Source organism: Mustela putorius, unplaced genomic scaffold (assembly GCF_011764305.1).
Source record: "Mustela putorius furo isolate JIRA1106 unplaced genomic scaffold, ASM1176430v1.1 tig00003845_pilon_pilon_pilon, whole genome shotgun sequence".
NCBI classification, from domain to species: domain Eukaryota; kingdom Metazoa; phylum Chordata; class Mammalia; order Carnivora; family Mustelidae; genus Mustela; species Mustela putorius.
Genome location: NW_025421998.1, coordinates 60,087,687 through 60,112,819, shown reverse-complemented (window position 1 = coordinate 60,112,819; position 25,133 = coordinate 60,087,687). Strand labels below are relative to the sequence as shown.

Here is a 25,133-nt window from a genome sequence, read left to right as displayed (position 1 = left end):
ACCCAAAAGACTGCACTCCAAAACTGCTAGAACTTATACAGGAATTCAGTAAAGTGTCAGGATATAAAATCAATGCACAGAAATCAGTTGCATTTCTCTACACCAACAGCAAGACAGAAGAAAGAGATATTAAGGAGTCAATCCCATTTACAATTGCATCCAAAACCATAAGATACCTAGGAATAAACCTAACCAAAGAGACACAGAATCTATACTCAGAAAACTATAAAGTACTCATGAAAGAAATTGAGGATGACACAAAGAAATGGAAAAATGTTCCATGCTCCTGGATTGGAAGAATAAATATTGTGAAAATGTCTATGCTACCTAAAGCAATCTACACATTTAATGCAATTCCTATCAAAGTACCATCCATCTTTTTCAAAGAAATGGAACAAAATAATTCTAAAATTTATATGGAACCAGAAAAGACCTCGAATAGCCAAAGGGATATTGAAAAAGAAAGCCAACGTTGGTGGCATCACAATTCCGGACTTCAGGCTCTATTACAAAGCTGTCATCATCAAGACAGCATGGTACTGGCACAAAAAAACAGACACATAGATCAATGGAACAGAATAGAGAGCCCAGAAATAGACCCTCAAATCTATGGTCAACTAATCTTCGACAAAGCAGGAAAGAATGTCCAATGGAAAAAAAGACAGCCTTTTCAATAAATGGTGCTGGGAAAAATTGGACAGCCACATGCAGAAAAATGAAATTGGACCATTTCCTTACACCACACACAAAAATAGACTCAAAATGGACGAAGGACCTCAATGTACGAAAGGAATCCATCAAAATCCTTGAGGAGAACACGGGCAGCAACCTCTTCGACCTCTGCCGCAGCAACATCTTCCTAGGAACAACGCAAAAGGCAAGGGAAGCAAGGGCAAAAATGAACTATTGGGATTTCATCAAGATCAAAAGCTTTTGCACAGCAAAGGAAACAGTTAACAAAATCAAAAGACAACTGACAGAATGGGAGAAGATATTTGCAAACGACATATCAGATAAAGGACTAGTGTCCAGAATCTATAAAGAACTTAGCAAACTCAACACCCAAAGAACAAATAATCCAATCAAGAAATGGGCAGAAGACATGAACAGACATTTCTGCAAAGAAGACATCCAGATGGCCAACAGACACATGAAAAAGTGCTCCATATCACTTGGCATCAGGGAAATACAAATCAAAACCACAATGAGATATCACCTCACACCAGTCAGAATGGCTAAAATCAACAAGTCAGGAAATGACAGATGCTGGCGAGGATGCGGAGAAAGGGGAACCCTCCTACACTGTTGGTGGGAATGCAAGCTGGTGCAGCCACTCTGGAAAACAGCATGGAGGTTCCTCAAAATGTTGAAAATAGAACTGCCCTATGACCCAGCAATTGCACTATTGGGTATTTACCCTAAAGATACAAATGTAGTGATCCAAAGGGACACATGCACCCGAATGTTTATAGCAGCAATGTCCACAATAGCCAAACTATGGAAAGAACCTAGATGTCCATCAACAGATGAATGGATCAAGAAGATGTGGTATATATACACAATGGAATACTATGCAGCCATCAAAAGAAATGAAATCTTGCCATTTGCAACAACATGGATGGAACTAGAGCGTATCATGCTTAGCGAAATAAGTCAAGCAGAGAAAGACAACTATCATATGATCTCCCTGATATGAGGAAGTGGTGATGCAACATGGAGGCTTAAGTGGGTAGAAGAATAAATGAAACAAGATGGGATTGGGAGGGAGACAAACCATAAGTGACTCTTAATCTCACAACAAACTGAGGGTTGCCGGGGGGAGGGGGTTTGGGAGAAGGGGGTGGGATTATGGACATTGGGGAGGGTATGTGATTTGGTGAGTGCTGTGAAGTGTGTAAACCTGGTGATTCACAGACCTGTACCCCTGGGGATAAAAATATATGTTTATAAAAAATAAAAAAAAAAAAAAAAAAAAAAAAAAAAAAAAAAAAAAAAAAAAAAAAAAAAAAAAAAAAAAAAAGAAATTTATAAAGATATTTTAAGACATCATCCTGAAAAATAAAATGAATAAAACTTAAGCACTGATTTCAGTCTTCTTCCAACTGTTACATTATGTATTTATAATAAAAATAAGAAATGCACCCAGATTTCAAGTTTCATTTGGTCTCTTTCCAGATAAAATCGATATCCTTATTTTTAAACAAATGGTGAATGGTCTGAAATTCACTTGACAGCAGAGGTACAAGACACAGAGGACAACATTCACGACTTGACTAAAAATCATAAGCATCCCAGAAAATATTTTTCAATCACATTTTGAGCTTGGGGATTATCATGTTGGATTTTTATCATATATATATGATAATCTACTTTCATAAGAACTTTGTTTTGTGTTCGTGGTGTTAGAATTGGTAAGAAATTAACATGAATTCTCATGCTCAGCTTTTGTTCTTCTAACTTAACTCCAGGGACACTGAGAATATAGTGGACCCCCATTGAGTTATGGATTCTCATTGAGGGTTACAGCAGCAAGCTTATGTTTATTTACTAGAGTAAATGGGGGTCTGGCAGCCATTTCGTTTATAGTCATTTCTGTCCACAGTTAAATGGGCAGTTCTCTCAGCAGGACTCACAAACACAGTGGTGGAATTTTAAGGTACTGGGCAGTTTCCTGGCTCCCTCCACTCTCCAAAGTATGCTGAGGACCTAAGAGGATGGTCAAGAACCCTGAAGCAGAGGAAAAGGCTCAGAAAGGGGGAGTCGAGGAACATATTCACAGGCCTGCCTTGGACAAGCCTCACTGGCTTAAAACTCATCATCTAGACACATCTGAATATATGTTCACTCTTCTGTGCATTTTACACTTGAAAAGCACTGAACCAAGAGGGGGCATTCATAACTCTTTATCTTCAAGGTTTGAAGTCTGCTCAGTGTCATTTACAAAGGAAGATCTAAATAGTATCATTACTAGAAGCACAAAGTATGTAAAAGACATCTCTTTATCTGATGTGTTTCATCACTCTACATGCTGGTAAGCTTTTTAATAGGAATCGAATATTTTGCCATGTATATCATTCTCTTAGCTTTCAAAGTTCTTTCTTACTTTTATGATACTGTAGATATGTGTCTGCAACACCAACATGCCACAGAACAAATTTAAACTAGAAAAGTCAGTAGAAGTAAATAATAAATGATGGGTAAGATAGCTCTCCAATCTTTGAAAGTCAATAATCTATTTCTTTGAAATGATTACCTATATATAAAGACAACTTTATCTCTATCTTTTTGGCTGAGCCATAAAACACACTTGCAAATCTAGGAGAAGCTCCCAGCCCCATTCCCCGCTTCTCTCCTCTTATCTCCCTGAAAGGGAAGAATAATTCATCTGACTTCCCAGATGGACAGCATGGAAGATAGAACTTACTACTAACTCCTGGCGTACAAGTAAGTAGTTAATGAATGTTGAATTTGACTCCCAAGAAGACAACAGATTGCTTTCAGTTCATTAATCAATCATAAAAATATGCGCCATGCTTACGATGTTCAGGGCTCCGTTTTCAGCCCTGTCGTCGTTAATGAAACAATAAACCCACGGGTGTGGAGAGGAAGATCTGAGGCACTCAGGAGTGTTCTGAATTTGGAGCAGGAGGAAACCAACTTGAGAAATCTAACATAGGCCCCCAAATAGAAAAGTCAGTATTTATGGTGCCTTGAGGAATACCAAGTAAGATTCTGTCTAGAGGACAGTTCAAGATGATATAGTCGTCCTTGCTAAAGTGAGAGAGATAGGGGCTGGGATTAAAGCAACCAAAAACAAACAAAATCCTATTCTTTTCCTAAACTTTTTGCTCACAGGGCTCTAAACATAGTCTCTCTCTCCATACTTCACTAAGCTTTTAACCAGTCAGGAGCTTAAATTAAGTTATATGGCCCTAGAAAAATCATAGAACATCCACATGTTTTCAAGGCGGCTAATATTGGATCCTTGATCCAGACAAGCTGAGTGTCAGGGCTCCCAGAAATAAAGGACCTGACTAGACAGACTGGTAACCTCTACACTGTGACCCAGCGATGCCCAGAGAAAGCCTGACTCTGTGCCCGGGTATGGCTCTGTGTCAGCCACCAGCAGAATCAGGACCAACCTGTAAAATGTGGATTGATTAAAGAAGACATAGCACTGAATTTCAGTTTCCAGTTGTACGAGATTCTCTTCAGTGAGCAAGACAGAAGACAGTTGACAAATAAAAAGAAAGGCAGCTCAGAAGCTCTTCTCCCATTCTCACTGAAAATTCTCTTTGTTAAAATAAATCAAGAACTTGATAAAAAAATAGAGGGCTAACTTAGGGAGTCACATGGATTCAGCAAGGGACAAAAACATAACAAATCCCAAACATGAAAGAAGGTTGGTTCTGGAGCATTCCTGCCACTGATTATCTCAGGAAAAGAGCTGGAGTTGGACAGCCCATCACTTTGGTGAACCTGGTCACCATGGAGAAGACTAATAGAAACGGTATCTGCAATACTTGCTCTTGGGATTTAGTGCTCCAACTCTACGAACTGGAAGAAGCCCATCATTTTAAGAAAACAAAACAAAACAAACAACCCAATAACTTGTAGATATATTGCTGAGCCCTAAAATACTAGATCCTTAGATGATTTATCTGGTTCAGAAAGGAATACCTCTCTTTACGGAAGAACACCAAACAGATGATCAGTGCACAAACACATGAAATGGGTCTTCCTGAAGCACAGGTGAATTCGGTATATGCGGTGTAACCATGCAGATTCTTTTTAATAATATAATTGAAGATTTTATTCTGCATAAGCATCATGTAAGGGAGAACAGTTCCCCCCAAGGTAGGCCATACTTGCCACTGATGCCAGTGTTGACCAGAACATTTTGGAATTTCTCTTTTGGAACTTTCTTATTTTTTCATAATTGAAACTTTTTAAAAAAGATCTTATTTATTTATTTGACATATAGAGATCACAAGTAGTCAGAGAGGCAGGCAGAGAGGGGATGGGGGGAAGCAGGCTCCCTGCTGAGCAGAGAGCCCAATGCGGGGCTGGATTCCAGGATCCTGAGGTCATGACCTGAGCTGAAGGCAGAGGCTTTAACCCACTGAGCCACCCAGGTGCCCCTTTTGGAATTTTCTTAAGGCTTACCATGTTTTCTCTTGAATATCCTTACAGCTGTCTCTCTCTCTCTTTTAATTTAAGAATTTTTATTTATTTATTTTAGAGCGAGTGAGTGAGAGCAAGAGAGAGAACATGAATGGGGATGGGGGGAAGAGCAGAGGGAGAAGGAGAAGCAGACTCCCCGCAGAGCGGGGAGCCCAATGCAGGCCTTGATCCCGGGTCCCTCCCTGGGATCATGACCTGAGCCAAAGGCAGCCGCCTAACAGACTGAGCCACCCAGGTGCCCTTACAGTTGTCTTTCTCAAAGTCTGGTCATTCAAAACAGAAACTTCAGAATACTTATTAAAGATTACAGATTAGGAATCTACTACTACTCCTTCCTTCAGACCAACTGAACCAGAATTACTGAGGGGACTGCTGTGGTGTGTTATTTGATAAAGTCCCTAGATAATATTTAAGTGCATACTAAAGTCAGAATCACCAGTATATGGAAACAATATATCTGTTTTTTGAGTTGAGAGTGGCTGTTATTGCAGCTAACAGGAAGAAGTTATTCAGAGCCAAATTCAGTAAAAAGGGAACTAGGAAATACATATCCAACTAGGAAATACATATGAGACAAAAAAGAGGCATAATCCTTAGATAATAAAATCTGCACTACGTTCTGTCCTGAAGATATTTTACAAGAGACATTCCCAACATGCTCTGAGCAATGGGACCTCAGCAGAAATAAAACATAACTTCCCAAGATGATGGATTGGAATGAGACCACACTCACATAACACACGTGTTAAAGTAAAATCTATTTTATGACTTTATAGTCACACCTCAGATATATTGCCAGTACTGTGACTACTGAAAATGGTTTTAGTCCTGTCTAGTCCTGTTCACGCCCTCCACACACCATGTACCTACTTATCTACAGCCAATGCAAATGTTACGGCTTCCTGCTAAGGGTCTCATCAGCCCACATTCATCCTATGCTACAATCAAACAGAGTTACTCATGGTTCCATAATTTGCTCTCTCCAATATGTCTTCTGTTTTCCATATATTCTTATTTTAAGATCCTGAGCTCCCTTTTAATAAAATAGGGGCAGATCACATGCAAGTTGGAAGGGCAGGCTCTAGACTCAGGCTGTCTGGCTTTGATGCCAAATCTGTGTATCCATAAGCAATTACTTATCTCTGTTCCTTGTTTTTCTCATCTTTAAAATGGGTATGATAATAAAAGTGGCTCACCTGCCTCACTGAGTGGTTGTAATAATTTAATGAGTAAATGCGTTACAAGCTACATGCTTGGCCGTGGCTGGGACACAGAGCAGTTCAATGATTAATAGCTATTTCTGGTATCCAGAAAGAGCCTTCCTGCACAAGAAGAAAAGTTAGGCCAGTCTTTTTTTTTTTTTTTTAATTATTTATTTTTAAATTTTTAATTTAAGTAGAATTAACATACACAGTTCCATTAGGCCCATTCTTCACTGTGCTCTCTTAGCTCTTTTTATATTTTAAATACATACTTGCCCATTTCTTCTCTACTTTATGAGTTTTTCAAAGCAGCAATTTTGGCCTGCATCATCACGACATTCCCAGGATTTTGCCTCTGGTCTGGCACAGAAAGAGTGTAGTTCTTTGAATTTGATCCTCTCTTAAAAACGTGTCAAACAAAAGAGCCTATATCCCATTATTTTAAATAGAAAAAAGTAATTTATTCAAAAGTACTGATTTCTCAAATATTACTTAAATGCCTTTCAATAACTATATAACAACCTGATAAGGATTTTTGCCTACTATAAAATATTTAAAGCCCAATTCCATAATTGTTTAACACTTAAGGGAGTAATTAACAGGTATATTGGTGTGTATCCACTGCTGAAGAGAATAGGAAGGAACCTCATTATCCTATACTGAGCAGGTACTATTAAAAAAATAGACTATCTAGGTTAGACCCGCATTGGCAGTGCTCCCTGGTATCTGGCCTCAACAAATACCAAAGGGCTAATCCCTCGGGGGAAAAGTGGGGAGAATTATGGATATCATGTGCAATGTGCTTAAACACAAAACCAGGTCAATCAGGACAACAGAGATACTCGAGAAGTCCCCTTCCGCCTCCTAGATCCCTGCTCCTCATAGTGTAATCCTAGGACCAGCAGCACTGGCCTCACCTTGGATCTAGTTAGAAATGCAGCATCTGCATTTTGGAAGGGGAGTCATGTGCACAGGAAAGTCTGAGAAGCTGCTGTGCACTGGAGAACTCATTGTAGCAGATGAGAACTTGTTAATAGCACGTTTTTAGCCAGGAGAATGATTTTGGCTAAAACTTCCTGTTGAGTTATTGCAGCAGATACTCCGATAGCGAGTGTTTGGAGAGCAAAGGATGCCTGTGCTCATTACATGTTTGCAGAATGAGGCAGAGACTCTGAAGGCAGAGGCCTGGTGTCAATTCAATTTCTGTGTGACCCTGAGTAGGTTATTAAACTGCTTTGCATCTCATTTTCCTCAATTTCCAATAAAACCGGAGTTATAAAAATGTACTATTTTAATAAAGCTCAGATGAGATAATGCCTGTAAAGAACTGTAGGGCTGGGAACATTGTGGTAACAGGTTAGCATTTACGCAGTGCCTACCCTGGGCCAAGCAACTGTCTTTACGCTTTTACATGTGTATCTCATTGAAGTCCCCCAACAACCCTATGAGGTAAGTGAGTGCTATTATTTTGCAGGCAGCTGCTAAATAACCAGCCTGAGGTCACGGAGATAGTAAGGGGCTTCAGACCCAGCACAGACACCTTGAATGACCGTGATTCTCAGCTTCCTTGGAGTATATACAACCAATGCTGATGCCTTTGTGGGCCGGCACACAGTTCTCCACTTTGGATAGATAGTAGATTACCTGAATTGTCCTTAACTGTACTCTGCCAGGATTGAACACTCTAAAATCTCTTTGGAAAGAACCGGGTTCTGTCAATGAGTTAACGAACAAGAATTCGTCATAAATTTGCCGACATGTAGTGATACTTTGGGTCTCTCAACTATTCCCCTGTAATTTAAAATTTTCTGTATTCCCAGCTACCTGGTTTGTTTTCCAATTTATTCTTCTAATTTTAAGGAGTAATTCTCAGCATTTTGCAAAGCTTGAGAGAACAGTAGGGTGACAGCTGCATGGTGAGAGACAGGAAGCATAATCCTTAAATGAGTTTTCTTTATAGTCAGATTATCATTGCCTAGATAAACACAAGTTCTTTTATATTCAACACAAAGACATTTAAAGGATATTGTGAGTCCTCTGTAAACAAGGTTTCCAATTATTGAGAAAACAAAGCTTTTATAATCCCTCAGCAGCTGGTATATGTTAAGTTTTTACTTAATAGAAATAATTTTAAAACCCAATTTAGCAACCTCCTACTCGGGGCAGTTAGACTGCTGAATTTTTTGAGATACAGATCAAGTTCAGAAGAAAAGGCTTTGATGGGGGGATTTATATTGGTGATATTGGGCAATTTTATCCAGAAAAAAATAAATATGGTAATTCCCTAATTAAAAATCAAAGTTCCCTATTGAAAAGGACAGAAAGAAAATGTGAGTACTGAGATTTATACTCGTGTAGTCAAAGTGCATAGTATAGAATGAAAATTGAGCAAACTTTAAAATCTCCTGTTTCTTTTCATCTAGAATTGAAGGCCTTCTTTCTCCTTATGGCATTACTTTAAGGCTTCTAGAATTCTGATGGGGCACTGGTGGGGCAAATTTTTTCCTGTCTTGATTTCAATGTGTTGTAAAAATATCTACTGGCCGGTCTTTCTGTAATAAACCTCCTTAAAAGGTTACCAATGGCTTTCCAAAGTTCTGTAAGTAGATCCAAGTCAAGCACTTTAATAACCTGGCATAAATATTCCGCTAATTTATAGACATACACAGTATATGAGATTGGGGTGCTCGGGACCAGAGCAGTTCCCATCATTTGGTTTGTTTTCTGTCTCTCTTTTTTTCCTTCAGATTTTTCCAGGAGTTGTGATGTAAAAATCGGTGATAATGTTAGAACAAATAAGAAGCAAAAGAACTTTCTTAGACGAGGGGTTCTCAACTGGGAGGGTGGGTGATGTTTTTGTTCCCCAGTGGATATCTGGCAATGTCTGGAGATAGTTTTGATTGTCATGAGTGAAGGGTACTACCGGCACATAGTGGGTAGAGTCCAAGGGTGTTGGTAAAATCCTGCCTGAACAGAATAGCCCTCACCCCCTCCTACAACAAAGAATTTTCCTAGCCAGAACATTCATGGTGACGAGCCTGAGAAACCCTGTTTTAGACAAAAAGGAACTTTAAAACCTTGAGCATTCCCAAGAAAGGTTATTCAAAAAAATTTGTTGGACCAAAATATAAACAAGCAATCAATACTTTAAAAACATCAAGTGAATTAAAAGGAAGATAAGAGGAGATATTTACTTATGAGAACACTAATCATTTTTATAACAGTAGTTCTTAAGAAAAGACTGACACTTCCAACTACTCAGAGAAATAGCTCAGGTAAATACTAAACTGAATGGACCAACATCTTAGTAAGATAAAGAAGGAAACTCCCCTTCCCCTTTGGAAATATTGTAAACAGCATGAAATACAGAAAACATTAAGAAAAAAATTTATTTCTTGGGAGTAACCATCCATGCTACGCATACATGTGAACTAATGTTTAAATCCCTTACTGCTATGGGGTTTCATGCCTCACAGCATGTTCCTTTGAAACTCTGCCCTGATCACTGGGTTGGAAACAAAACTCGCACCACACATGGATCCCTCGGTCACAGAGGAACTCTGCCCCAGGGAGCTGAATGGCTGGCTGTCCAATGCCTCAGTGGTGTCCTGAAGTTTCATTATATAAGCAACCATACAAAATATTCATCATAAAAGACGAGGGTGAATTACCCAAAGTAGCTGTGTTTGGATTTGAAAAATAACGGCAGGGCAACAACAACCAGACACACACATTCAAATATCCCACCTTGCACATTAGCCCTTTGTACCCAGCTATGGCCTTGTTCAGGTTCAGACCTACTGACACTGACTTAGGGCCTGGGAGGATCAGAGGAGGAGCTTTAGTATGTGTGCTACAGTTGTCCCAAAAGGCAAGTCACACAACAATTGATAGTCCCTTTTTGCAGATGAGGAGAGAAAAGCCCATATGGCTGGATCTCCTCTCCAAACCACCATACGATAGATGCCAAAGTCCAGTCTTTTTTTTTTTTTACACCAAAAGAAGGGGAATTGTCCAGGGGACAACAGAGGTGATGCACTCACCTTGATTCTGCTAAAAAAAAAAAATAAGTAGGTTAACCCCCAAACTGTTAGACTCCTAAAAGTGCCCATTCTGGAGACTTGCATAAGCTTGACTGTTAGGAGCAGATCTTTTATCACATGTCAGGGCCAACTGCCTTTACTCTTCATCCCTCTGAATGGTACCACCAGAGAACCATCTACCTAGTGCCCAAGCTTGAAACTGACATCCCAGAATCCTTCCTCTCTCCCAGTCCCATGTGTACTATACCACTAAATCCTGCCCATGGTATGGAATTCCTTACTCTTGAAATGGTCTCTTTCTTTCCATGTCCATTGTGCTATCTATTCACCCGAACCATTGAAATAGTCTTCTTACAGGTTTTTCTATCTATGCTTTTACTACCTCCAATCTGTCTTTCAGACTAAAGTCAGAAAATGCAAATCTCATCAAGTTCTCTGCTCAGAATTCTTCACTGGCTCCCCATTGCCAAGCAGTCAAACCCACACAACTCAGTGAGTCCATCCCAAACCACTCTGCTTAAAAGTGGCACCTCTTCACCTTGGCATACTCCTTTTCTCTTTTCTAATCATTTTTCCCATGACACTTGTCTTCATCTGAGATACTGTGTATTTTACTTGCGTGTTTATTGCCAATCTTTCTCTTTTAAGTGGAAACTACACAAGGATAGAAACTTTAATGTTTTGCTTATTGCTATTATCCCCAGAGTCTAGAACAGAGCTAACACGTGCTCGTTTGTTGAATGAATAAATGAATGGCAGACAGGATTTCCCCAGCATGGTCTAGCTTGTGTATTTAAACTATGACCTGGAGCAACACACACACTCTTGCCCTCCACATCCTTCTTCCCCAATTCTTCACATTCCTGCCACAGAGATTCTTCTGGTTTCTGAAACACATCCTGTTTGGTCATACATTCCGATCATTCTTTGGACAGGATATTTCCTCTGCTTGGAATTCTAATACTTGCTCTCCAACCCTTCTATGCTTTAACCTGGCAAAATCTCACTGATCTTAAAAATAAGAGGGAAACTGTCTTATTTATTTATTTATTTTTCAAGTATAATTAACATTTAGTGTTATATGAGTTACAGGTATACAATATAATGATTCAGCAACTCTACACCATTCAGGGTTCATCACAATACATGTACTCTTGATCCCCTTCCTCTCTTTCGCCTATCTGCCACCCACCTCTCCTCTGGCAGCCACCAGTTTTCTATATTTAATAGTATTTGCTTGTTTGTTTTGTTTATTAAATTCCACATATGAGTGAAATCATACAGTATCTGTCTCTCTGACTGACTTATTTCTCTTATCATTACACCTCCTAGATCCATCCACATTGTTGCAAATGGTAAGATTTCATTCTTTCTATGGCTGAGTAACATTCCATTGTGTATATACACCACATCTTTTTTATCCATTCATCAGTCGATGGGCACTTGGGCTGCTTCAATCTTGGTTATTGTAAATAATGCTGCAATAAATACATGGGTACATGTATCTTTTCAGATTAGTGTTTTTACCTACTTTGAGTAAATACCGAGTAGTGGAATTCCTGGATTGTATGGTAATTCTAATTTTAATTTTTTGAGGAACCTCCATTCTGCTTTTCACAGTGACTACACCAGGTTGCATTCCCACCAATAGTGGATGAGGATTCCTTTTTCTCCATATCCTTGGCAATGCTTGTTATTTCCTGTGTGATACACACACACGCGCACACACACACACACACACACACACACACACAATGTCTCTATTATAGACACACAGTGGAGTATTAGTCATAAAAAAGAATGGGATCTTGCCATTTGCGACAATAACCTAGAGGGTACTTTGTTAGATAAGTCAGAGAAAGACAAATACTACAGGATTTCACTTACGTGTGGAATCTATAAAACAAGAAAAAAATGAATAAACAAAAAACAGAAACTGATCCGCAAATACAGAGAACAAGCTGATGGTTGCCAGAGGTGGGGAGATGGATAACGTGGGTGAAGGGGAGTGGGAGATACCGGCTTCTGGTTACGAAGGATAACTCATGGGGATAAAGGTAAAGCACAGGGAATGCAGGCGATTGTATTATAATAGTGCTGTATGGTAAAAGATGGTATCTACATTCGTGGTGAGCATAGCATAGTGTATGAACTTGTTGAGTCACTGTATTATACATCTGAAACTAATGTAACATAGTATGTTAACTCTACTTCAATAAAAATAAATAAGTGGATAAATAAACAAATGTAAAATAAATAAATAAGAGGTAAAATGCTGCCATCTTGGATAAGTCTTTCCTGGCTGCCTCTAACCAGCCTAGGTATTGTTTCCTATCCTCCCTTTGAGCTAAAGGCCCGAGTGAGGGCCATAATCTTAGTGGAATTGGGATTGTTGGTCTTTATGACCTCTAGAAGTGAGCTCTTTGAGGGAAAGGCTCCTGTCTTTTTCTGTTGCGTTGGGACCCAACAGGGTATCTTGCACAGAGCTCTGCTTCAATGGAAGTAACTGACTGCAAGACAGCTCTGCTGGGGTTGATTCTCATGCATGCAACAGTACAACAATAGTTATAATTGCTAATAGTTATTAAGAACTTTTATTGTGCCAAGACATTATCGTAAGCACTTTCTTTACATATATTAACTCATTCAATCCTTATGACTATCCAGTAAGTAAGATCTATTACAGCCATTTCCAAAGGATGAATTGAAAAGCAGAATAGAAAAGCAGACTATATTATCCTGGGGATTGGACCTCCAGCCATCACAATCTATTGCCTGGAAGTGCATCAGTCCTGTTTCCTGGATCCCTAGAGAAGTCCTGCTTCACACATCCTTCTCAAAGCCCTTTGTTAAGCTCTCCCTCTATTAAGGTAATTTATTCATATCCTTCCAACTCCTCCCATACCCTATCCTTTTTTCCCTCTAAATTAAGGCAGAAATGATTTCTATTGCTTACAACAGAATCCTAAGTGATATTCCTATTAAATACCAATCTCCAAGGCTGGAGCCGGGGTGGCTGTAAGGTTTACCGAGCTCCACAGGGCATTCTGACACGCAATCAGTATTGGGAAGCACAAATTTGGGCAGCAGTTCCAAAACATGGAGAGGATGAATACCTTCCTGGAAGCTTCTATATTGATTTCTATATCGATTCTCTCTAAAAGAAGACTTCTATATTGATTTTGACCCAGTCTACGTGGATTTTGATCCAGTCTATGTGGATTTTCTCACTGTAGGCTTCCAAGAACACCCAGAAGTCTACCCATGGATGGTACTCATCTTTCTAGCTGGCCCAGAGCATCTTCCCAACAGCTGATTTTGCCCCAGTCCTCCTTGCTACATCTTCCCTGGCACTCCTTTCTTGGCTTTCTATGTTGGCCCCTACCACCCACCCTGAGCCATCCTTGTGTGGACAACCCAATTAGGTATACTGCTCTGACTTTTCCCTAGCACTGTTGGCTAGGACTTTGTATTCATCCTCTGGCATCCTGAAGCCACAGCTCCACATAAAATGGCTCTTTCCCCCAGTCAAGCCAAATCCCATGGAGGTCAGCCATATTGGCCAGACTGGCTGGCTGGCCTCCCACCAGGGCAGGAGAATCAAACATGATGGGTCCATCTGTCCATCGTCCTGATACTTCCTACAGACCAACACTGTATTTTTAAAAAATCTATTAAAGGAGAATCAAAATTCAGGACTTAATTATGGATAGAAATTTTAGGTTAACATCTCACCTCGTATTCTTTTTGCTTCAAAATACATTTTCCCCCTTCCTTTTGTCTTTGGTGCAGATGAAAACCTAAAACTATTCTCTATAGGATAAGGTTTCCACTATTAAAAGCCATCTCCATGTCACCTAATTGCTTGTTCTTCCTCCCACTAAATAATTCTTGTTCTTTTAACTTTTTAAAATAGATCTTATTTCCAATGCTTAATTCGTCTTCATTATTCTTCTTGGAACTCTTTTTAAATTCTCCAAATACCTCTTAGGTTCAAAAAGCTTGAAGTACCCAATAGAATTGAATCAAATCAAGGAAAACTTAATGCTTCTATTAAATTTCTAGGGGGAAAAAAGACTGGGTGAGTATATTCATTTAATTCCTCATTCTTGTTAGTAAACTCCTTTCAGAACTAAATAGTGTTTGGATTAAGTGGTCCTATATGTCCTTTGGAAAAGGCAAAGAATGCCCATCATTCTCTTTCTTCTCCTCGGTTTTTTTTTTTTTTTCTCACTCTCTCCTTCTAGAGTAAATATATTTAAATGTAAGTATTCAGTATAAGTATTCAAATGCATGTGTTCCAACTGATGAATAAAATTAATACACCTGAAAGGCGGACAGAAATAAGGAGGTGGTAGAAATGAAAGACTGTCTAGCAAAATGTCTTCAATCGTTTTTGCATTATAATCTTTCTTTGGAGCTGTTATACATTTTATTCCTTCTTAATCATCTCTCCCAAATGGGATTTTAGTACTACAGATAGACTATATATCTGTTTGTGTTCTATATGTGGATCTGTGCTTACACGGTAGAAGAGTGTACTCCCTTAAGAACGGATGTTCCCCCCTCACCCTTGGGGTTAATATCACCCTGACTGAGAACTCATTGTCTGATGGGATCAGTGGGGCCTTCAGAATGCTTTTAACATTTGTTCTCCCTACAGGAAGGTAGAAGAATATGCATCTTGGCCTCCTTCTTATAGACAAGAAAGCTGCAGTTCAGAGTGGTAAATTAGCTTGCTCACAGTCCTACCCAGGGCTAACAGCAGATTTAGGAAACACACTCACTGATTTCAGGTCCAAAACTCATGCCTCTATATGGTGATGATGCCATAAAATCTGGAAGTCTGTTCTCTATTATTTTAAAAAACTGCCTAATTAAGCATTTCTGAAAGAGGCACCCCCCCTCTAAAATAATTCCCCATATGGTAATAAATAAGAGTGAAAGTGCCTTATTAATAAATATCCTTGCTTTTGAATTCTTTTTCTGGTGAATTAGTCCTTGTTACAAATCCTTGAGCTAGCTTTATGGTGCTTCCAGCAGCCCTGCCATGAGACACACTCGGGCTGTTCAGGGCTGTGCACTCAAGACATTGTTTTTGTTCCCTGGGCCAGGGCCCATCCAGCCATTGCTCTTCTTGCACAAACAATCTTTGTTTTTGCTTCTTGACCTTTTATTATGACAATGTTCATACAGAAAAACTGAAACCTTTTACAGCAAACACTCATACACACTACTTAGGTTCTGTAATACCTGCTGTACATGCTTTATGACCTACTTATTTATTCATCCCTCTCTCTACCCATTAATTCAACTTTTTTAGGGGATGTATTTCCTAGTAAGCTGCAGACATAGCCCTCTTTCCCCCAAATGCATCAGCATGCAAATCATTCATCAGAATTCAGTAACATATAGACTCTTCACAGGTGGGTAATACCAGCTTTGTTCTTGAACTTAAAGAATGCAAGTTTGTTTACAGGTTCAGGAGGCATTCCTGGACCAACAGATTCAACCTACCTCTTTAATTTCCTGCTTATGGAGTGGGCCACCTTTTCTAACAGGCTACCATGCCTTGATGGGAGAAGAGTGACCACAAGAAAGCTAGTGAAAGAGAACCTACCTGCTTATTGCTTACTGCCTTGGCCTTGTCCGTCACTTCACATGTGTTAGACATGAAAGCCAAAATGTTTCTTAAAATGACTGGGGGATCAAATTCATCCTGAATAACAGGCCTAAAATTCCCTCTCTTCTGCTAACATCTCTATAGTGCTTGGGAGATGGTAGAAATTAAAGACCAGTGCTTTCCATATGTAAATGCCAGGCACTGTTCAGTGTTTTACATATATTAACTCACTCTTCCAAGCTATATACAGTGCAAGACTAGGGCCTGGCAAACTTTTTTTGGCAAGGCCTAAATAGTCAAAACTTTAGCCTTTAAGGACCATAGTAGTTGAAACCGTCTGTTTCAAGTACGCAGCTTGCCATGGGAACATGAAAGCAGCCATAGACCATATGTAAAGGAATGAGCACTGCTGAGTTCCAGTGAAACTTGATTTACCAAAATCATCAACAGGCTCTAGTTTGCCCATGTCGCCACTACACTAACAAGTGTTAGAGTCTGTTCTTTACAATCGGTGTCAGGACATCTTGTTGTTAGCTCAAAACTCAGAGCCTGTCAATGCCTCCAAGGCCTTTTTGTTTAATGGTGGGTCAAATCATCTCATTGTATTTATGTCCTTCTATCTCTTACTGTACTGCAAAGAGAGAATCATTAACTTTTAAGCTATGAGATACTGGTGCCAACTTAAAGATCGAACTGAACTAAAGCAGAAAACAGTTGAAGTATGCTGTTCAAAAGACTACGACTCAAACCTTAAGGGATCTGACCTGCATCCTTGAAATGAAAGGTATTGTGGAAGCATCGTTAAGCATGGTCTTTGAGATGTCATGGAACCCTGAGGACCACAAGAGCAAAGGGACAAACCAGAAAAGTGTAATTACAGACTTGGTAGAAATACCCAGGGAGATAGGAGAACGATTCATCAAATAATCGATGTGTAATTACCTAGAAGGACACAAGGTGCTGGATGGCAACCAATATGCCTTTGTCTGGCTGTGCCAAGGCTATTCAATTTCCTTCCAAGTGAATGGGGAGATGACACTGGCTATGTAAATAAGGAGGAAGAAAGAGATACCATCACTAAAGTAAAGCTGGCTATTGTGTCCAACAAGACAGGGAGGTGCTATGTACTTAGAGCTAATGTCAAATGACGCTGCGATTTGTTAAAGGACACAGCCAAAGGTGATGGATTACCAATGGCTCAGTGTCAGCCTGGAGAAGACGAGGGGAGTAGTAGATTAAAGCAAGGAGGTCGGGCCCGGAGAGTACCAGCCCTGGACTGACCTTTATTAGAAAACTAGCCACCTACAATCCTGAATTGAGAAATGATCATGAAGCACACAGAGAATCTACTGAGGAAAGAGACTATTGCCTTAGTATACAGAACTATAATTCAAAGTATTCCTGACATAATGATAATGGATTTGGTATGTTCATTAATGCAAATGTCCATTAAAAGGAAGAGTAAACTATCAAGGATTTGTGCATAGTCACAAGATAAGGTAAACATCTAAAAAGAGCTAGAGCTCATAATAATATGTATGGCATATGAACAAACATGAGTTATGAATCATATTAGAATGGAATTTAACTATTTTTAATTGTAACACAACACAACATAACACAACACTAAGAAATATAGCCAACTGGGGGTGGGTGGGTGGGTGGGTGTAGGAAACCAGGCTAAATTAAGCACTGACCATACTCGTACATGGATTCATATTTGGCCTCTGCAACATTCCTGGGTATGGGAAAGCTAGACATAGCAAAGAAAGGCAAAAGCAAAATATTTTTAAAGGGTGGAAAATAACATTCAGGAGGAAGTACATCTAGACAACAAAAGAAGGCTATGGGGTGACTTGGCATCTCCTTTGAAGTCCGCAAAGAGTCTAGCACAGTGCTAGGCAAACAGGAAGCATCATCAGGGCACAAAGCATCCTGATTCTTCCATCCTAGAGCACAGGGAAGGGAGTAGGACATAGAAAACAGAGGGTCCTCACACCTGACTGAGCATGAGGATGAACTCCAGGACTTGCTAAAAACAGAGATTTCTGGGCCCCCTCTTTGAGTTTGCAATTCAGAAGGTCTGGGATAAGCGAGGGAATCTGCATCTCTTTCTTTCTTTCTTTCTTTTTCTTTTTCTTTTTTTAAAAAGATTTTATTTATTTATTTGAGAGAGAGAGAGAGATCACAAGCAGGTGGGAGGGTAAGAGGGAGAAGCAGACTCCCTGCTGAGCAAGGAGCCTGACTCAGGACTCCATCCCAGGACTCTGGGATCATGACCTGAGCTTAAGACAGACGCTCAACCAACTGAGCCACCCAGGCATGCAGAATCTGCATTTCTGACAAGTTCCCAAATGATGCTGTTGCTGCTAGCCCTGAGACCACAGCTGAGAAGCACTGGGTTAGAAGGCCAGTCGGAGGTTTGGTCTGAGTTTGACTCAGACTCCGCCCCTCTTGTGCTACTGTCTCATCTCCTCTTGGAATTCCCATGAAGGATGACATGTGTAAAACTCCAGCCCAGAACGCAGGGCACAGCAAACCCTCCAAGGGTGTTAATTCTCATTCCTATGAAAAGCCTGACAATAAGCAAATAATTCGGCAGTATCCTTTAGGGTAGTCCCATTAAAACTGGCATGGTTGGAAATGATACCATCCACACTTTTCTGATGGGAAGTAGAGTCAAGTCTACAAATCTGTTTCAAAGGTCTCACTGCTTGGTTAGCCAGGCTGTACTACCCGAGGAGACGAGGCTTGACCCGGGCGAAGTGTGGTTTAACCTTTATCAACATTATATCTCACTTAATGTTTAACCAGGTGAGTAAATGTGAAACATGTCTTTAAAACCTCACTAGGGCACCCAGAGCTTTGTACCTAGCTCCCCTTCCCAGAGAAGCCTGGCCACCGTTGAAATTTTGCTGGACCTAACCTCTGAGTCGCAGAGCAGGCAAACAGCAGGCTGCTCTCGATAGCAAACGCTGCGGAAGTGAGCCATTTGCTTCCTGTTTGGAAGTGTAAGGTTGGCCCCACAAAAGCCAGCACCTCATAACCACTGTGCCCCAGAGTCAGGACCGCCCCACCCCACCCCCCTTCACGGGGGAATGATGAATCTTGGGTTATGGCTGTCACAGGTCAGGTAAGTCACAGTGTTTACCTAGCACTGTGCTAGGTAAGTGTAAGAGAACATGTGGTGTAATCCCTGATGCTCTTGGTTGTTCTTTTCTTCCTAAAGCAACGAACAACACATGTAGTATTTCACCTCAAGTAATTCTGTAAAGGCATACACATTTTTGAGTTTGATTTTCAGAAATAAAAATCACCCAGAAGGATCAAGGCAGCTTCTCAAGAAATTTTACTTATTATCACTATTTAATCTCCCCATTCATTTTCCTTACTCGGTTTTAAGAAGAAACCTTCCACTTTTGCCTCAATTTATGCTTCAGCGTATATACTGTTCTTTGGTGGCTCTCTCCAGTTCAGCCCACCTGTCCCCTTGGCTCGGAGCTCCTGAGTCTCTGAATTCTGTAACAGCTTGTCCTCAGGAACCCCTTATCCTTTGTTCACGGTATCACTTGGAAATAACTAAATATTTATAAGGGCAAACCTGCAGGGTCTATATTACATTAGAAGAAGTTCAAAGTACTCTAAAGAGAGTGACTTCTTTTTTGGAGGGCTAAGTATTTGGGCAGTACTTGTCAATAAGATTTTTTTTTTGTTTAAAGAAGCATAAAACTCTTGGTTCTGTATTTGGAAAAAATTAAAATTCACCTGTCTAAAATTTTTTTCTAACATGAGTTTTATTAGAAGATTCTCCCCCTTGACTATGGTAGGCCTACAACCAAAGCAAGTCAAGCTCACATGAAATCACATTGAGAAAAAAGCCTGACTGCATTATAGAGTGAGCTGAAAGCCTAAGAGAAATATGATGGAAAAAGCCCTTTATTCTAGGTTGTGTCAGTGTGAAGGGGCAGGGGAGAAGGAGATCGGTGGAGAAATTCTAGGATAAAAAAACGGAAATATTTCTTACCAAGGAAGAAATAGCCTCCTGATTACTACACATAAAGCCAATTAAAAAGTAATGGGATTGATTTTTGTTTGTGGCTTACAAGATCAATCTCATTACTTTAGAGACATACCTTGTCCAAATGTCTTGAATCAGTAGTTTTCTTGTTCCCCCAAATGTACATAGGTTTAAAAACATTTATTATCAATGAATAAAATAAGAAAAGGAGGGGGGATTGAAGAATAGTAGAAAATCCCCTCTGAGTTCACTTGAAATCTGATTTGAAATGTACTGAGTTAGTTGAGACTGACATGGTTAATCAATGTGGTTTGTTAAGATCTTCCAGATATGCCTAGACAAGATAAATGCCTCAAGCTACAAGACTGTAAGACTGCGAAACCTAGGGATGGTGAATCAAAATTTTAAAAGTGTAATCATAAAGTGAAATCTTTTTGTAGGCTTAAAAGAATAGTTTTTATAAGTAAAGGAAGAAGAAAGTGAAATGGACAGATATTTAAGGATACCTTAAAAAAAAGAGAGAGAGAAAATGGGGCATTTAAAGTGATATTTAAAAAGTGAATACAATTCACTAGAAGCCAAAATAAGGTGTTACTGCAATTTACGATAGGCCACCGTCCTCTATACTTGGCTTAATTTCTGACGATCAAGAACAAAAAGCTGGTTTTGGTGAATGCTGGAAACCTCAGTTCTACAATTCACTTTCGCATTTCAAAAAACCAAAACTTTCCAAAATATATTGTTCTATGGTGAGAGAGAGGAAGTGAAGTTGCATAAAAGGGAGAACAATTTGAAATAATTGTATATAGTTTTATTTCCCATTTTTGAAATTGCTTTTTATATCGAAATTCACTCCAGCAATTTCAAAAAAGACAAATGACACCAAATCATTTAGTCACAAAAGAATTTCTACTTATTGTGTATTCTTTAGGTAATTCTAGTGGAACTCGACTTTAAATTAGTCATGCAAGTAAATCTCGACATTCTGGCCTTTTGCAAAGGCCAAAAGAAATTTAGAATATTCCAGGAAAAAAAATATTAGTCTGTATTTAAGTAAGAACCTTAACCACTGCCAAAAGTCTAAGTCACTACCCTAATAACAGCATTGGGTAAATCTGATATGCTATTAGCAATAGTTTGAGAATTCTAAGTTCCTTATGTTAGCAGTCTCTATTTTTTAAAAATAATTTTTACCATATATTTACTGATTGCCCACTGCTGCTTGGCACTAGGTTCAATGCTAGGGAAGGCCATGCAGTTATGACTGGTGAAGTTTCTGGAACTTGTATTCCCCTGGAGGGAGATGTATAGGTGACAAGCAAACAACTAAATGTGGGAGAAATTATATTAGGTAGTGTATTAGGTACTACAAACAAAATAAACAGGATGACATGACAAAGAGCTGATGGTTGGAAGATATTATTTATTTATTTGCTTGTTTGTTTGTTTGTTTGTATTTTTTTTTAAGATTTTATTTATTTATTTGACAGAGAGAGATCACAAGTAGGCAGAGAGGCAGGCAGACAGAGAGAGGGAAGCAGGCTCCCTGCTGAGCAGAGAGCCTGATGTTGGGCTCGATCCCAGGATCCCGAGATCATGACCTGAGCTGAAGGCAGAGGCTTAACCCACTGAGCCACCCAGGTGCCCCAGTTTGTTTGTTTATTTTCTACCATTCAGACTGTGTCCTCCTCCTCTTACTCCTCCAGAGGAGGAGAAAAGCAATCATTCGATGGCAATGGGCAGTTGTGGAAAGAAGCCCTCAAGTCAGCTTCACGCTCAGAAGAGAGCACTGCTCACCGTGGAGATGCTAATTTTTATGGGGTTCGGGGAAGGCTTTGTTATTAGGTGTCCTTTGGTCTGAAACCTGGACATGCAGAAAACACTGGAGAATTCCAGGGAAAGAGCAGATCTGAAGATTCTACAAGAGCAACGCTGTGGTTTGTTTGATGAATGGGAGCAGAGGCTGGTGGGGCTGTGCTCTGAGAAGAATGATACAGACAGGGAAGTGACAGACAAAGGAGCCCCCATCATGGCTCACTGGCAGAGCAAGTTTTGCTTTTATTCTAAGAGTGACAGGAAGCTGTTGAAGCTGTTAGATTTATATTTAATAATGTTGGCTCCTGTTTGGTGAATGGTGTGTGTGTGTGTGTGTGTGTTGTGTGCATGCGCACGTGCGCGGATGTGGGCTGCAGGGAGAGTGCCAGTGGTGGAAATGGGGAGATGAGGCAGGAGGCAGTTGACCAGCAACAATCCAAGCAAGAAATGAGCAGAACCCAAACCACATGGCTGTCGTGGAGAAGGAGGAAGTAGGCAAGTGCAAGTGCAAGACACAGTTGGAGGTAAATCTGACAATCACTAGAGAAAAGGGTGAGGGCAGGAAGGGAGGGGTCCAGGTCCCTGAAGTTAGGTACCAATTAATGGAGTGGGGGGTCCAGTTCTATTTTGAATGTTAGGTTACAGGTGGTGTGGGATGTTCACTTGAAGAGGTCAAGTAGGCAGATGGAGCAAGATGTCGGGTCCAGGGAGAGGGTTTAGCTAGAGGTACACATTTGGGGGTCAACAGTCACAGGTCCTGCCAGACTACCCAGGCACAGATTCGGTAATTAATGAATTGCTTACGAAATGACTGACTGAGAATTGTCAGACGGGCAAGAGAGAATTTTGCTACTGGAAGATGTTTTGAATTTCTTGGCAAGGAGTGCTCAGGAAATGCTAGCAGAGCGCCAGGTGCTGTGGCTGCTCGATAAATATTAATTTACAGAGATGAATCTCAAGAAAGCAATGAACTGTTATTTCACGAACTGACCATGCCTGGCTTGATTGGCACCAGGGCTGTTGTTCAACTGCTTGTACCCTCTGTTCCTCATCCTCAACATCTTTTCTCCTGGAGATTTAATTCCTGACCCAGGCATCTTGCTTTGTTGTTGATCCTTTTTGGCTCTCGCATTCAGAGAACACCATCATTGTTCTGAGTCCATCCTGATGAGCATCTCAGGGCCTCCCCTTCACAGGTTTCTGAATCTGCCTTGAATCATGAACTCTGAGTACCTATTATGTGCCAAGCACTCTTCTACACACTTGACACATATATGTCATTTACAGCACTCTGTCAAGTAGATACCGGCCCTTGGAGTAGAGGAGACCTTCACCTCCCTGAGAAAGTGAGTGCTTGGCTTTAAGATAGGTAAGTTAGAAAGTGGGAGAGCGCGAGTTCAGAACTGGTCCAGCTGACCCTGTAGCTGGGCTCCCCTGCCTGGGTTGACAAAGCTCATTGAATTTTGCCTGCTGAATCAGGCTGTCCCCTCAAGCCACCTAATTCCCCAGCAAAGTCTATTAGGTGGTTGGTATCTGTTGATAGCTAGCCAACGTTCAAGCCATGCTGGCCTGTGTCCTTCCCTTTGAGCAACAGTGTTCCATATCTCTGTAACAGCACTCACCTGGTGTCCTCCTGTGGGTCCTTATCACATTCAGTGGGAAGACCCTAACCTGAGAGGGGCCCCTAGCCTGGGAGGTTATCAGTCATCAGAGAAACAAAAGAGATGGGGTATGTGAGTGACACAGCTATGCAGGCTGGCTGGCGACAGGACGGCTGGGGGCAGAGAGGCTGCAGACTAAGAAGGAGGGTACCGGGGATGTGGATAGAAGGAAAGCGTGGACACTTAAAAGCTGGCTAAGGGGTAAGACAACAAACACCAAAAAAAGCATTTACTCGTGGTTCAAAAGAAATAGCTCGTACGGCATTATGTAATGCGTTGATAGAGCTTCAGTCTCTCTGGCCACATATGCCAACTGAGGGCTTCCTAACTTCATTAGGCACACCCCCCGAGCAGGCAGGTATGGTACAAGGCAGAGACATCTGCTCAAACAAGGCCTGTAGCAGAAGCAGCGGTTTCGAGGCATCCAAGAGGAGGCTGTGCCTTCCCTTGAAGGAGGCCAAGCCACGCAGGCAGGAATTCCTCCCAGTTAACACGGCACTGGAAGATGAAGGGAGCTGAACCTGCTCCTGCTGGCACCCATCTAAAGGGCACCTGTTCCGCCAACACATGAGACCCTTTATCGCCTGACACCTGCCTGGCTGGCTGGGCCCCATGCCGCCTGCAGAGGAAATGGAGCTGGTGAATATCAGTATTGTGCGAGGTTTCCTAGTAGAAATGGGATGTGGAATTTCTAGAGGCCAGTAACGTATGAGTCCACCATCAACCGGATCCCTACTCATGAATCAGACCAACAAAGGCGAAAAGTTGGTTACAAAGACAGATAAGAGGGAGACAAAGCTACACATGCACTATATTCTTTAGTTCTACTAGATGGGGATGGCTTGTGGCACGTGGCTCTGCTTTGCTAAGATGTCTGTGGCATTGCCTTCTGATGCAAGGGCAACAGTAAAGAGATTTGTGGTCCCTTCAGATCCCCCTGGATGTCTGAGGAGTTTCAGCTGAACCCTATGAAGAGCTTCTGTGAAGCCAACCTACATCTCCACTGCCAACATTCCGCCTGGCTTAGAGGACAAGCGACATGGTGCCAAAGATTTTGAGAAGTAAAGAAGTGCACCCTCTCTCTTACATGTACAGACACGCGCACAGGTGTGCACACACAGAGCTAAAATAGTAGCTCTATCTTTAATTACATACATCACGATTTTGTTCTCTTTTGAGTTTACACTCAAAAGTATCAATTGCCTCGTTCTTTGCTGTATTCCTAACACCTAGACCAAAGTCAGAACACAGTAGGCTTTCCATATATACTTGTTGAATAAATGAACAAATGGCTATTTACTGTCCACCTACGTTTTAAATTCTGGTACCCAACTTTGCCTGGAAACTTTTTATTAATGGCCCTAGGAAAAGTCCTTAGTGATGTTCTAGTTTTACAAACATTCTTTTCCCAGAGACATTTGAATTCCCTTAACTTCCTGCATGGGCTTTATTTTTTCTCTTGGAGAAATACTAGATGTAAAATAGTATTAAAAGAATTTTTTGTTTAAAGATTTACTTAAGGGAGTGAGAGCATGAGCGTGTACAGGGCAGTGGGGGTGGGGGGGCAGGCAGAGGGAGAGACTCTCA

At 40.7% G+C, this 25,133-nt stretch overlaps 1 protein-coding gene and 1 pseudogene across 2 annotated transcripts in view; both read right to left on the bottom strand.

Annotated features, from left to right (window-relative positions):
• CHN2 (chimerin 2) overlaps nucleotides 1–25,133 on the bottom strand; it is a 295,981-nt gene that overhangs the window by 111,043 nt on the left and 159,805 nt on the right. The gene's annotated exons all lie outside the window — the stretch shown is intronic.
• Nucleotides 21,740–21,872, bottom strand: LOC123387147 (annotated as a pseudogene).